Genomic DNA, 13660 nt, shown 5'->3' with positions numbered 1-13660 from the left:
TTGGAGTTTGTTCGTATTTTCATTTAGGTTTTTGACTTGTTGTGGATTGAGTTCATTGTCGTGAATTAACTTCACAGCGTACTGGACACAACAAGTGGGATATTGTGATGCTTTAGTGTCGGCTCAGTTTTGAAAAAACTTCATCGAGGTAGAGAATTGTGAATGCGTGGGTTCTTGTGGAGGCCACTCATCCACGAACACGACTGCAAACTGCGTGCAAAGCCGCGTGAAGTTCTCGTGGGGGCCACTCATCCACGAACGTGGCTGCAAACCACGTGCAAAGCCGTGTGAAGTTCTCATGGGAGCTACACATCCACGAACGTGGCTGCAAACCGCGTGAATAGCAAACCGCGTGAGAAGATTCTTTGAGCTGCAAACCGCGTGAAAAGCCTGCCGAAGCTATATAAATAGCTATCTATACCTAGGGTTTTGGGTTTTAAGGCAAGGAGTCTTTTTTGGCTGTTGTTTTTTTTTTTTTGGCAGAGGAGAGTTTTCAGAGGCTGTGTGTAAGGTTGGGTGGCGTGCAAGAGCAGGGTGCAGGCAGAGGAAAAGAAAATCGTAGGGGTTTTCTTGGGCTACGTGCAATAGGAAAAACAGAGGCTCTTTTGGCTGTTTTGTGAGAGATTTGAGAGTGAGTTTAAGGGTGTAAGTTGTGTGATTGTAAACCCATTTGTATTCTCTTTCTCTAATAGTAGATCTCCCCCTTCTTTGTCCCGTGAACGTGGGCAACTTGCCAAACCACGTTAAAATTGATTGTTCGTACCGTGATTTGTAATAGAGAGTTTAGGTTCCCTCGATAGGTCAGTCCTAGAACCGATGAGAGGAAGAGCTGATATCCCACTTTATTGAGATATTTTACTTTCGGTTCTTGTTTTCTTTATGAAACAGGGATTTAGTTAAGATCTACTCTCTTGTTGAGCACCAGAGGTGCTGTCGAAATTTCCGCTGCACACAACAATTCACCCATCTGGACGGATTAAAAAAAATAACCCCTTCATTCATTAAGAAATAAGTAATGATGCTCTCCATTTATAAACACTAAGAAAGAGCACAAGGGTTAAATTCTTAACTAACGAGCTAGCCATTTTTTTCACTTAAAGGACTCGTTTGGTAAAGTGTTAAAGGAGAGGGATTAAGAAGAATAATTAATGTAGTTAACTCATCCGACAACCCGAATGACTAAGCTATTAACATGTTAAATAAGTTTTGCTTTAGCCCTCGTGATGATTTTTAGTATTTGGGAATAAAAAGGATTTTGATTATTTTCTTTATAAATAAAGGGTCGGGTTAACTTAATCCTTCTAAATAGGATTATTAGTAAACCCCTCATTTTAAGGATTAACTTATTTTAATCCATCCAGAATGGTTAGCTTAACCCTTCTATATTTTTTATGTTTGGCAAACTATAGAGAGTTAATTCACTTTAACCCTTGTATAGATTTTTTGTGTTTGGCGGGTTAAAAAGGGGTTAGTCTCCTTAACCCTTCATTTAACCTGTTGTCAAATGGCACCAAATGGTTTAACTAGAGGGTACAAAGGATTAGATATATATTGAAGAGATATGCTACTTACTATATTTGTATCAGCTTTGTCTATTATAATTTGTCTATTATAAGTATGTCTCGGAACAAAAAAACTCATATTCATATATATATGACATATCAAATACAAATATATAAGAATAAAAGCATATATGAGGAATACAAATAAAATTGAAACTTACATGCCATGTTTATTAGCAAGAGAGCCCATTAATATATTCAGCACATATGAAAAGCTAATTATTAGATCTATGGATCATTAAAATTAACTTTAAATGCATAATTAATCTAATAATAAAAAATAATTTCAATTGTATGTTTGACACAATGACATATATTTGGAGTATGCAAACCCGGGTATTTCATTATATATATATGTATTAAAATCGAATTGGGATCCTCTCCTCATCGTAATATTTCCTAATGAAGAATTGTGAATAGTTAGGAGGAGGGCTCACATATTCGCGGGTACTAATATTCTTTTGCATCCCTAGTTAATGAGTTTAACCATTCTCCTAAATCTCATGTATGATAGCTCCTTGGATTACCTCTACATTGCAATCTCTATCGCGTGCAGAAAAAAAGGGCAGTCAATGCTTGAAGCTTCCTTAAACCTCAAGTAATTAACATAGAACAAAACGACTGAGAAGTAGAACGTTTGCTATATTTCTTGACTGCTAATTATTGTTTGATTTATTGTATTGTCAGTGAGAAAACTCTTGGATTCAGTTTCACCATCAATTTAGCCCACCTTAGTTTTTGAAACTGCGGTCTGTACTTCTTAAATTTTTATACTAACTAGTATGACTGCACGTGCAATGCAAGTGGTGAAATCTTTAAATATAATTTAAAATAAAATTTTAATTACGAAAAAATTTTGAATAAATTTATTGAATGTAAATAATTTAGCCAATATATGAACATATTCATATCGTATCTAGTACAAATGTGACCAAGCTTAGTAACCAAGTTAGGTAGTATAACAGTCGCAACAACAAGTGGTAGGTTTAATACTATGACAAAGTCGAGTACATTGTTACAGATAGCTGAGTTTATAAGTCACTGTTCCATTACCCCCGGATAGTATCCAATATTGTTGATTGAATGGGCAAAAGAAAAATAGACATTTGAAAGAAACACTATCAAAGGGGCAACCTTTACTTCTTTCGTTCTTCCTTTTTTTTTCCCCTTTCTTTGGCATATATTTTTTAGGGGTAGGCAGTTATCAGCCATCAACCAATTAAAAAGCTAATAGTTAAAGCAACAACCAGTAAAAATTAAATGAAACGTTGATATAGATAAAGACGTAAAATACATAAATCTAATAATTCCTCACAAAAACGCCTCATGAAACTGAATTTACAAATAGATAAGCAACATCAGAGTAGAGAAGATAGGGGAGATATTGTAGTTTGCATTTGAAAATAAGCATATATTTTCAAAGAAAAGTAAGGTAGACCTTCATGGATAATTTAGTACAGCAGTTGAAAGGATTTGCAAGAACAGCAGATGTTTTTAAAGCTTTAGAAGCATGGCTAGGCAAGGATGAACCAAACCTAGCACTTAATCCAACGACACTGTTGCCCTAACTTTTTACGAATTTTGCAGGTTAAAGACCAGAATAGGTAAAACTCTTGCACAGCATTGACATTTTGAGCTCTCAATAACATTTTGCGGGTTAAAGACCAGAAACATATATACTTATCATTTCCTAGATCAAACATTTGCTCATGATTGTCAACTATGTAGAAGGCCCCTTTTGCTATTGTGAGCAATCTGCTGTCAGAAACTCAAGATTTTGCAGATTGAGCTATATTATTAAATTAGAGAGATTGATTGATTGTCAACTATTTCAGCTTTAGGCTCGTTCCTAGATCAAACATTTGACGTTTCTTACACTTGAATATAAATGAAGCCGAAGCTTCATGGTAGATCCTAAATAACATCTTATTAGCATATAGTATACCCCAGTAGTCAAATGTTATGCATCATAGAGGCAAAACAAAGAGAGTGCAATTACATATGTAAGTGTTGTCTGGTACCAGTGGAATAGTATATGTAGTGTTATTGAAGACCGTGCTTTGCTCATATCATGCCATACAAGCATATCCTTCTCCAATGACTTGAATGTGGTCAGTCACAGTCTTTTTTTTGAACCATGAGAACTAATTTGTAATATCAAGATATCAATCAGAAACAATAATCTTTGATTCATTAAAGCTTGGCAGTCACAAGGAAAAAAATGGTTGAAAGATGTTAATCCAATCGCTTGGTTCGTTACAAGCTTGGTGGTAAACAAGAAAGAACAAGTCTCCTAAGACTAACTCAAACCAAGTAAAGATGCAGTCACATCCATTTTAAGCGCAAGATGAAATTTTCACCTCAAATCAGATGTAAATTACTATAAACAAACAAGAAAACTTTAGGAACGGCATTATATCAAACAACTTTAGGAACGACAATTAACTTACCATAATTTAAAGAAGATGCACATGATTTCTTGACATAATGGTAAAATAATTGGCTCAAACAAGTAAAGTCTCAAGCATCGCATAGTATACTACATACTACAAAGTATAAATAAGTTTGTCCATAAAAACAAGCAACAACAGTCCGCGGCAACAACTGCAGTCTAGAAACTGGACCGCGTGCAGCCATTGCACATAGTCGAGGGCTAAAGCAAGGATTGCTTGTGGTAAGCGCACACTGGCATGATGATTTTCTTTTGTAGTTTGATTTATTTGAGTATTTTTTTAACGGTTTCTGTCTGTAAAATACCAGAACTCAACTCAACTGATCAACAAGTTTGTCAAGGATATTTCTTTGTCATGTGTGGGAAAAAAACCACATAACTTGAATGCAGTTCATTACGTGTGAAATCTAGGCCTTGATGCTTCAGTTCAAACCTTTCTGTTACTTTTTTTTGTTGCGACTGGACCATGTTATTTACATGTATTCTTTGGTATTGTTTTTATTAAGTTGTAATTGCATTGACCATGCCTTCATTAGCAGCTTTGTCTTTACATGTGGATGGACTGGCCCATAGAGGTTACAGCATATCGTGTAGAGTATGTGAAGCCCTGTTATTACACATGAAAATAGACTTAGTATTGAGGAACATTAAGTGGGCCTGAATTAATAAGATAATTTAACTTTGATTATTTTCTTTTCTTTTTCTTCCAATTCAGTTGTTTGTTAATTAACCAAGAGTATACCCCAGTTTACCAGACATTGAAATACACGTGCATCATCGAAGAAAGACAGAGTTTTCCCCCTAAACATTCATGCTTATCATAGACTATAGGGTTAGTTGTCATATGTGCCAAGACTCATAAGTAAGCATTTGACATTTAGTTTTAGTTTCCAATTTATAACCATATAATGCAACATTCAATTTAAAAAACTACAAAAAGATTTTCATACATAGTAACAGTTTATAACCAGTTAATGCAACATTCAATTTTGTAAACTACAAATTTTTTCAACATTGTAATAATTTTCTTTAGTAGTATTATAGAATTTGCATACCTCACAACTAAATTTAACAACTTTTCCTTAGACATCCACTAAACTTCTTGGTCACATCTACAACTTGTGTAGAAGGATGTTGCCGATAATACTCGTGGATTTAAACAAAGAAGCAAGAAAATATTTTCAATTAAACAACTATAAACAAACATTCCTAGGGCTGGAGGAAAAATTAAAACAATCTCTTTTAATCTCTCATAGAAAGCCTGAACACATTTGTGCCGCCGCCAAATGTGTGCCCTCTCAATGCAGTGATCCATCCTCATTTTCTTGCTTGCATGAAAGAAGAGCCATTAAGAAGAGAACTCATAGTCTTTTGCAGTCAATTAATTATGAAGGGTATTCAGTTACCAGGACAAATATCTAAAATTCGATAGAACATCAATTAAAATCTAAAATTTTGCAGTCAATTAGAGAAAACCCTAGTTTTCAGACCATGAGGGGTACCTAAGATAGGAGTCGACTCTTGAGTGAGCTTATCCTCTTCAATCTTCTCCACATCCTAACTCCTCCACTAAATAAAATATATAAAAAGAAAAGGAGAACAACGTCAACCGAAACAATTCTGAAGTCTTTAGAACAAAAAAAAAAAGAGGCACATAAATTGGAATTAGTGCTTTAACCTGCAGAGATTGAAGGATCGAACTAAACCCGAGATAAAGTAATTCAATCTAATTTTAGTAGTTAGGAATTTTTACCAAAACCCTCATGAAATTCCTGCAACAGAGAAAAAAGGACTGAACTTTACTACAAACAGAACGAATATCGATCTCATTTCAGCTACCAAAGAGCTAAATTGATCAAGCCATGCCATCTTTGCTCATCTTTACGAAAATCTTATAACTGTTTTTAAGAAATTGTGAAAGGATTTCATTGAAAGGACTTCACCTCAATAATCATAATAGTTAGTTATCAACAAATATATGTACAAGGAATGAAAGTTTTGTTCAAAGCAAATTGCAGATGCATAACGATCCTCTAATTCACACAGTGCTAGGCCTAAAAGTGATGCTATGCTTCTAGGCCCTTCATCTGGGCAATCCAATTCCTCATTGAGTCCCATCTCTTTTCCCCTTGAAAATTTTTTAAGTACTTGATTCATAGAATAGACAATATAGTAGATAAAAATAATATAAATACATGAATCTTGTTGTTTAGTCTATACTTCTTCGATCTTGGCTCGTTTGAGGTTTAAGTCTGGCTTTTCTTGAGATGCAAGAGACAATCCCAAGACCATTTGGAATTGATTCCCGTTAAGTCTTTTAAACCTCCTCTTTCTAGAACTTGGCGTGGCCTAAGTTACAAAGGATATATAAAATATGGATAGAAAGGTAAATGTTGTTGGAAATTTGATAAATATATCAAACACTAAAGAATCACACATCAATTAATTTATCCTTAATCTCAACTTATTTTATTTGGGTATATGAATGATCCTTTTACGACATTTTTACCATAATGTACTAACATATTTGTTACCCACATAACTAAACACACTAACCATGATCCACTCAAACTAATTCAATATCTATTCAAATATGGATTCAATAATATTTGCATGAACAATAAAAGTCAATGCTTAAAGAAAGAAAGCAGCAATCTTTATATGTTAACATAACAATTCAAGGGATAAGAAGATGTTTAATTTACCTGGAAAGGAAGTGATGCAAGAAACAAACCAACCACACGGCCATTGTATTTAGTTATTGCAAATTAAACCTCTTCTTATCCCTTGCAAGAAACAAACAAACGCACACCATTGTATTTAGTTATTGCAAATGATCCAGTCGAAGATAGTATCTCAAAACAACCATGCATATCTTTATTAATGGTTAGGCTCAAATTTCATCATAAAATTATATTGATAGGAGGACGAGCAAGGCTCTAATAATTTACGGGCAACTGTGCAAATGCAAAATGTCAAAGCTAAATTGCATCAAAAGCATATTGTGAATGCAGCTACTTGATCTTCGTGACACCAAGCTTCTTTGTTCTTGTCAACAGTCAAAATCCATAAAAAGATTTGACACTTAATGCTTACCATATGAAGAATAAGTTTGGACGAAACACGAAGATTAAAAATAAATGCAATAAAAATTAGAATAACAAAATTATGCTGAAGGTATCAAGTTAGACACCAAGATAAAATTCATAGGCAAAGGAAACAAAGATTAAAAATTAATGTGACATTTAATAAAAAAAATGTAACTTAACTTTGACGCAAAGGTATAAAATAAAAATAATAAGGATTGAAAATAAATTTAACAAAAATTAAAATGAAAAAATTTGCTAAATGTAGTGAATTTGACACAAAGTTATTGAATAAATGCAACATTTAATAAATAAATAAAGGTAACAACTTTTGACACAAAGGTATTGAATAAAATAACAAAGATTAAAAATAAATATAACAAAAATGGAAAATAACAAATTTATTCTAATAATTTAGACACAAAGGTAACAATTCATAACTAAAGGTAACAAAGATCAAAAATAAATGAAACATCTAACATCTAAAGGCAAGGAACTTCGACATGAAGGTAACAATAATAAATTAACATAACACAATTAACCGAAAAAATCATAGCTAAAGGTGACAATTGATGAAGATAAATAACGAAAAAAAGAATAAAGAAAATAAAATTATTCTAAAGGTTGCGAGATATATTAAATAGAAATGTAATGCTTCACAACCAAGGTAACAATGTTTAAAACAAATATAAAGATTAATAGCTGCACATAACAAACTTCAACATAAAGGTAACAGTGCATAACTAAAGGTGGCAAAATTCAAAAAAAGGATGACAAACTATTGTTATATTGCTAGTGTTAACGCAACAAATTAAAAACAAAGGTAATTAAGCGAAAGGTTCATGATTAAAGGTGACAACCTGCAACCTAAAGATAACAAAATCTGAAGGTGGCATAAATAAAGATAACAAAGTTACACTAAAGATAACAAGTTAGACATGAATGTGCCAATTCATAGCTAAAGGTAACAAATATAAAAAAAGTAACAAACATCGACACAAAAATAACAATAATTAATAAAGATAAAACAATTAACCAAAAAGTTCATAGCTAATGGTGGCATACTTCGACTTAGCAATAATAAAATTGAAAGGTAATAAGCATAAAAATTATGCTAAAGGTAACATGTTAAATAGAAAGGTAATAGCTATAACAAATTAGAAGTGAATGTAACATTTAATAACTAAAGATAACAAACTATGACATAAAGGTAACAATTTATAGCTAATGGTGACAAAGTTCAATACAAAGATGACAAACCTCGACATAAAAATATTAAATAAAACAATTTAGGTAACACAACTAAAATAAAGGTTCATAACCAAAAGGGGCAAAAATTGACCTAATTGAAAGATATATAAATATAAAGACAAAGATGACAAAAGTATGCTAAATGTAGAAAATTAGACACAACGGTAACAATTCTATCTAAAGGCAATTATCAACAATCTTAAAGAACTTAAATCATAATAACACAAGATGCTAAGCATCAACATTAACGAAAAAAGCTACATAATTAAAATGATTTTTTTGGGGAAAATTGCAATGGAAGTCGAAGAAAAAAAGGAGAAGGAAAAAACCTCTAAATTCTATATGGTATTCCATAAGTATCAGCAACTGAATCCATTCAGATTGGAGACAATTACCTGCAATAAAAATGGTAGAAATTTATCACTCATGGCCAAATGGACTACGCATAAGAAGATCATAATTTCACATAGTGAGAATGAACAAAAACATTTCTTGATTTCTATGTGTATCATAAAATTAAAGAATATTCAAATCTCTAATTTTTTTGACAGAGGAAAGAGAGAGAAAAATGAAGCCAAATTTTGAAAAACCCAAATTGAACTTAATCAAACCCTATATATATATATATAATTAAAAAAAGTTTTTGTGGCCTTTCATATGTATCCTTATATTGCAGAGGTAGCATATCCCATGTTTCTTCAATGCATTGAAGAACAATGAGAATCTAACAAACTATTTACTCCTCTTTCTATAATAAAGCATAGATTTCCTGAAACTTGAGGCTAACATGTTAACCAATAACCAAAACCATTGAGGTGATTGGCGGCAAATCACCATCGCCTCATTGGAGATCGTATTGTTAGAAATCCTGAGAAAATGAGAGGATTTTGGAAGGATTTGTTAAATGTGGTCCCGCTACATCCTAATAATACAAAACAAATTACTAAAATTCAGAAAATATGAAGAAGAAAAAATGTAACTCTTAAATATTCGAAAAAATAAAAAAGTAAAAATACTAATATATTCCTTTTTAAATACAACATACATAATAAGCGGGCCCAAAAATCCTTTTCTGCTTTTATCTATTTCTTTACAAATACACAAGAATTCTTTGATTCTCTTTTCAAAGCTAACTTTCATTCCACTACCCTACAAACCAAACATAAAGCTAAAAATACAAATCTTAGAAATACAACATTGCCATAAATCCAAAATACAAATCTTAGAGCCAAACATCCCCTCATACACCTGTATATGTGGCTATACATAAAGATATATCCATAATTGAGCATTAAGAAACCATCAAAGGTAGGTACCAGTCTATCGTACAAACTCAATTAATCATCAGCAACACAAAGTAAACAATTTAACAAGAAAACAGATAAAACCTTGAGCTGCTCCCTTTCAGCTGATGAACGAAAGAACCCACGTTCTGGAAGTCCACAACTGGCTGATCTCTGCACACATAAATTCACAAACATAAAATCCAAAAAAATTAACAAAAATCAACAACTTCATACCAAAATTACCCACAAACTTACATCAAGCTGCTCAGCTCTGAGATCATCCTCTTAGAATCATCACAAAACAGCTTAATCACCTCAACAAGGAATTCACCCTCGTCCTCTTCCAGCATTAGTAGCTGATTAAACTGTTGATCCAACAAACCCTAGAAATCGACAAACCCAAATCAAACACTGAAACCCTAATTTAAAAAGAAAACAAGCAATCAGCACTCACCCCTGTTGTTGAGTAGGGCGGTGAGGAGGGCGCAGAAGGAGAGCTGGGTGGGGTTGGGGATCTGGTGGAAGAGGCGGACGGCGTCGTCGAGGAGGCCGGAGGCGTAGTGGAAGAGGATCCGGGTGAAGAAGCCCTCTGATTTGAGGGACGTGGGGTCGGAGATCTGGGACAGGAGGGCGCACCGGATGAAGTCGAGGCGGCGGAGGCGGGAGAGGCGGGGGAGGGCGATATATATATATATATATATATATATATATATTCTAATAAAAACCTAGAGAACTAAAAACCAATCTTAACCCTCCAATCTATTTAATCCAATGGCCTACATTTTGATGGCAGAATTAAAAATATACACAAATCTAATACACATCAGCTGTAAAAATTAATGTGAAAATGGTAAAATTGGAACGATTCACTACAATGGTGGCTGGCAACGTTGGAAACTGGAGATAATGATTAAAACAAAAAATACAACACGTCCTTTCACTTCCCCATTTCTCTCTCTAACTAACTTCCCGCTCTCTGTAACTTACTTCCATCTTCTATCAAGCTTTGATCTTCCATCTTCACATGAAGAACACGACAACAGTTCATTAAAAACCATCCTAACCATCTTCTATGAAGCTTTCATCTTTCATCATCCATCTTTGCAGGAAGAACACATCAACAATTCAGCGTCGAAAACAACATTCTTTGCAGGAAGAACACAACAACAATTCATCTTTCATCAAGCTATAAAATTTTAAACCATGAAAAGATTTCACCTTTTACAGCAAAAAGTTATGATTTTTATGGTAAAAAACAAACACCTCACATAACTGAATCTGGATTCACTGTAGTGAATCTGGATTCACTGCAGTGAATCTAGATTCACACATGCGTGTCTTCGTTTTTCAACTGGTTTCTTTAAAAAACAGGAAACTTTTCAGACTAAAATGTAAAATTTTTCACCTTTTACAGCAAAAAGTTACGCTTTTTTATGGTAAAAAACAAACACCTCACATAACTGGATCTGGATTCACTGCAGTGAATCTGGATTCACTGCAGTGAATCTAGATTCACACATGCGTGCCTTCGTTTTTTAACTGGTTTTCCAACTGTTTTCTTCAAAAAATAGGAAACTTTTCAAAAAATTGGAAATTTTTCACCTTTTACAACAAAAAGCTACGATCTTTAAGGTTAAAACTAAAACTTTTAGACAAAAAATCAAACAAATTTCATAAACTTACCATTAAAACGTCAAAATAATTTAACGATGACAAAGGCTGAAGACGGTGGTTGAAGATGAAGGTTGAAGACAAGGTTAAAGAAGACCGTTGATAGAGATGCATTTGAAGGCAAACGTAGCATTAGATAAGTTGGGACGAGTTTTGGAGAGAGAGAGAGTTGTCGTGACTTTTTGGATAGGGAGATGTTGAAGAGAGACAGAGAGAGAGAGAGAGAGTTGCTGTGATTTTGGAGAGAGAGAGAGATATGTTGTGACTTTTGGAGAACTCAACAGACATGCATTCATTACATCTGACAAGTGGCTGTTAATTTTACCTGATTACCCTTATGCAGCTTTAATCTCAGCCATTGGATGAATCAGGATCCAATGGAGAGGATTGGTTTTTAGTTTTTAGGATAGTGAGGTTTTTATTTGAACCTTGTTATAGTATAGTAGTTTATATGTAACATAATAATATATATACCCGTACGAAACGTGAGTATAGTAGTAAATATCATAGGTAGAATATCATATAAATATAACTACAATACGGTTATGATGTATATATTAAGCGAACAGACGTTAATCTATCCGTATGCTATCATATATACTAGAATACTACGTACTTAAACACGTAAAACAAATAACAATAGAGTATACTATATAGTGCATAATCACGATGCGGAATTATGCGTACGCATTTGGAGAGGAGAAGGTTGTTAATTGCAAAAGATGAACCTTACTCTCGTCTCATACCTCCGCTTCCAATCTTGATACTGTTCTTGCTCTTCTTACAATATCTCATTCTCTCTCTCTCTTTTAGCTTCATTAAAATCCCCAAACCTTCCCATCTCGAGCTTCTCCCCCAAACCGATCCCCAATCTCCATAAATCTGCGCCGACCCGTCGAATCCGCGAACAGTCTCGCTGATCACCATTCTCATCTCCTCATCTTCCGACCGCAGCCGTAACTCCGACGAGAGCCCTCGTTGATTTTATTCAGTCGCCGACAACTAACGAAGAAAAACTCCCTAACGAAGATGATAAAAAAAACCGATGATTATCATACAGTCCCAACGACCCGAGAATCCTCTCCGTGCTCAAACTCCGCCGACAGACCGACGAAGTCCCAACTTCTCGCTTGCGCACGGGATCAGGACATTTTATTTACTTATCAAGGTTTTCCTCATTATCAATTGGATTACAACATTAAATCTTTTCCTTTAGAACTAGCTTACTATACTAATGTCTATTCATATATAGTTCGACTACCGATGTATACTATTAATATTAGTAAGTTATACTATGTACTCTACGTAGCTCTATACTACTATAATATTATACGGCATTATATCCAGTAGTAGTTGTATATGTGCTCATATAGTGTTCTACATATTATATACACGCGCGCGCACTCTTTTTCGCTCGAAGTTATGTTACTCATTCAGACTTAAAGACGCTGTCTTTGACAAATATATCTGTGCGTTACTTTTCCTTAGAAACTTACACCTCTTCCTAAGAACTTAATGTTATGGAGAACCATTATCACATTTTATTTACTTAATAGTTTTATTTGAAGGTTGGGTTTTTTAATGCTAATCTTTCGAAGGAATTTGATATAATGTAGTGCAATGTCAATATATATTCACACAATTTTCAAGACATAAAATCTACTCGTGGATTTTATTAAACTCCTTGGGACATTTGATGGGCTACTTTAACAAAATATACGATGCACTTGACATTATATTAAGATAAAATTGTAGGAAATTAGTATCAAACATAAATTTTGTATTTCGTAGTGAAGCGTCTCATTCTCATCCACTCTCCAATTTATGTGAATGCCCCCATTTGAATGAGTTGATGGAAATGAACCACCTTACTACTTAGCATAAAAGAATAATTATTTTTTGACCCAAAATATGAGACCATTCACTGGTAGTGAATAGTACTACTCATGTGGAAAGAAACTTTACATTTACGCCTCGTTTGATACGTAGGAATGAACTTAAATGATAATGGAATGGAAGAATAAGGGGGTGTTTGTTTCAAATCTTATAATTTTAGGATATGGATTTCACCATGGGATTTGAAATCCATAGTTATTTTGTTATGAGTTACGATTTCTAAAATGTTATTTGTTTTATTAATATTTTAGGATTTGGAATACTACAATTTATAATATTTTATTTGTTTTAAGCTCAAATTGTAGCATTACCAAATGCCAAAATTTTATAATATGATGAATATGCTATCTTGGTGAGGTTATCTCCCACAAAAAGATAAAATTTGGATTTGTCAAATCCTCTCCAATTGAGAGGTAAGCAAACCCATTTATGGGATTTGTCAAAATCCTCTCCAAT

At 33.6% G+C, this 13660-nt stretch overlaps 1 long non-coding RNA gene across 2 annotated transcripts; it reads right to left on the bottom strand.

Moving 5' to 3' along the window:
- LOC109851069 lies at positions 5550-9970 on the bottom strand. Of its 2 annotated transcripts, none has more exons than XR_002249666.1 (3): positions 9893-9970; positions 9740-9808; positions 5550-5583 (listed from the first exon to the last, which is right to left on the bottom strand). It is a non-coding gene; the product is annotated as an uncharacterized LOC109851069 (long non-coding RNA). The 2 variants fall into 2 exon arrangements; XR_002249667.1 differs by lacking the exon at positions 5550-5583 and adding an exon at positions 8514-8746.

The sequence above is a fragment of the Asparagus officinalis genome, chromosome 7, assembly GCF_001876935.1.
Source record: "Asparagus officinalis chromosome 7, Aspof.V1, whole genome shotgun sequence".
Lineage (NCBI taxonomy): Eukaryota > Viridiplantae > Streptophyta > Magnoliopsida > Asparagales > Asparagaceae > Asparagus > Asparagus officinalis.
Note: the sequence above shows the minus strand (reverse complement) of the source record. Positions and strands in the feature narration are given on the sequence as shown.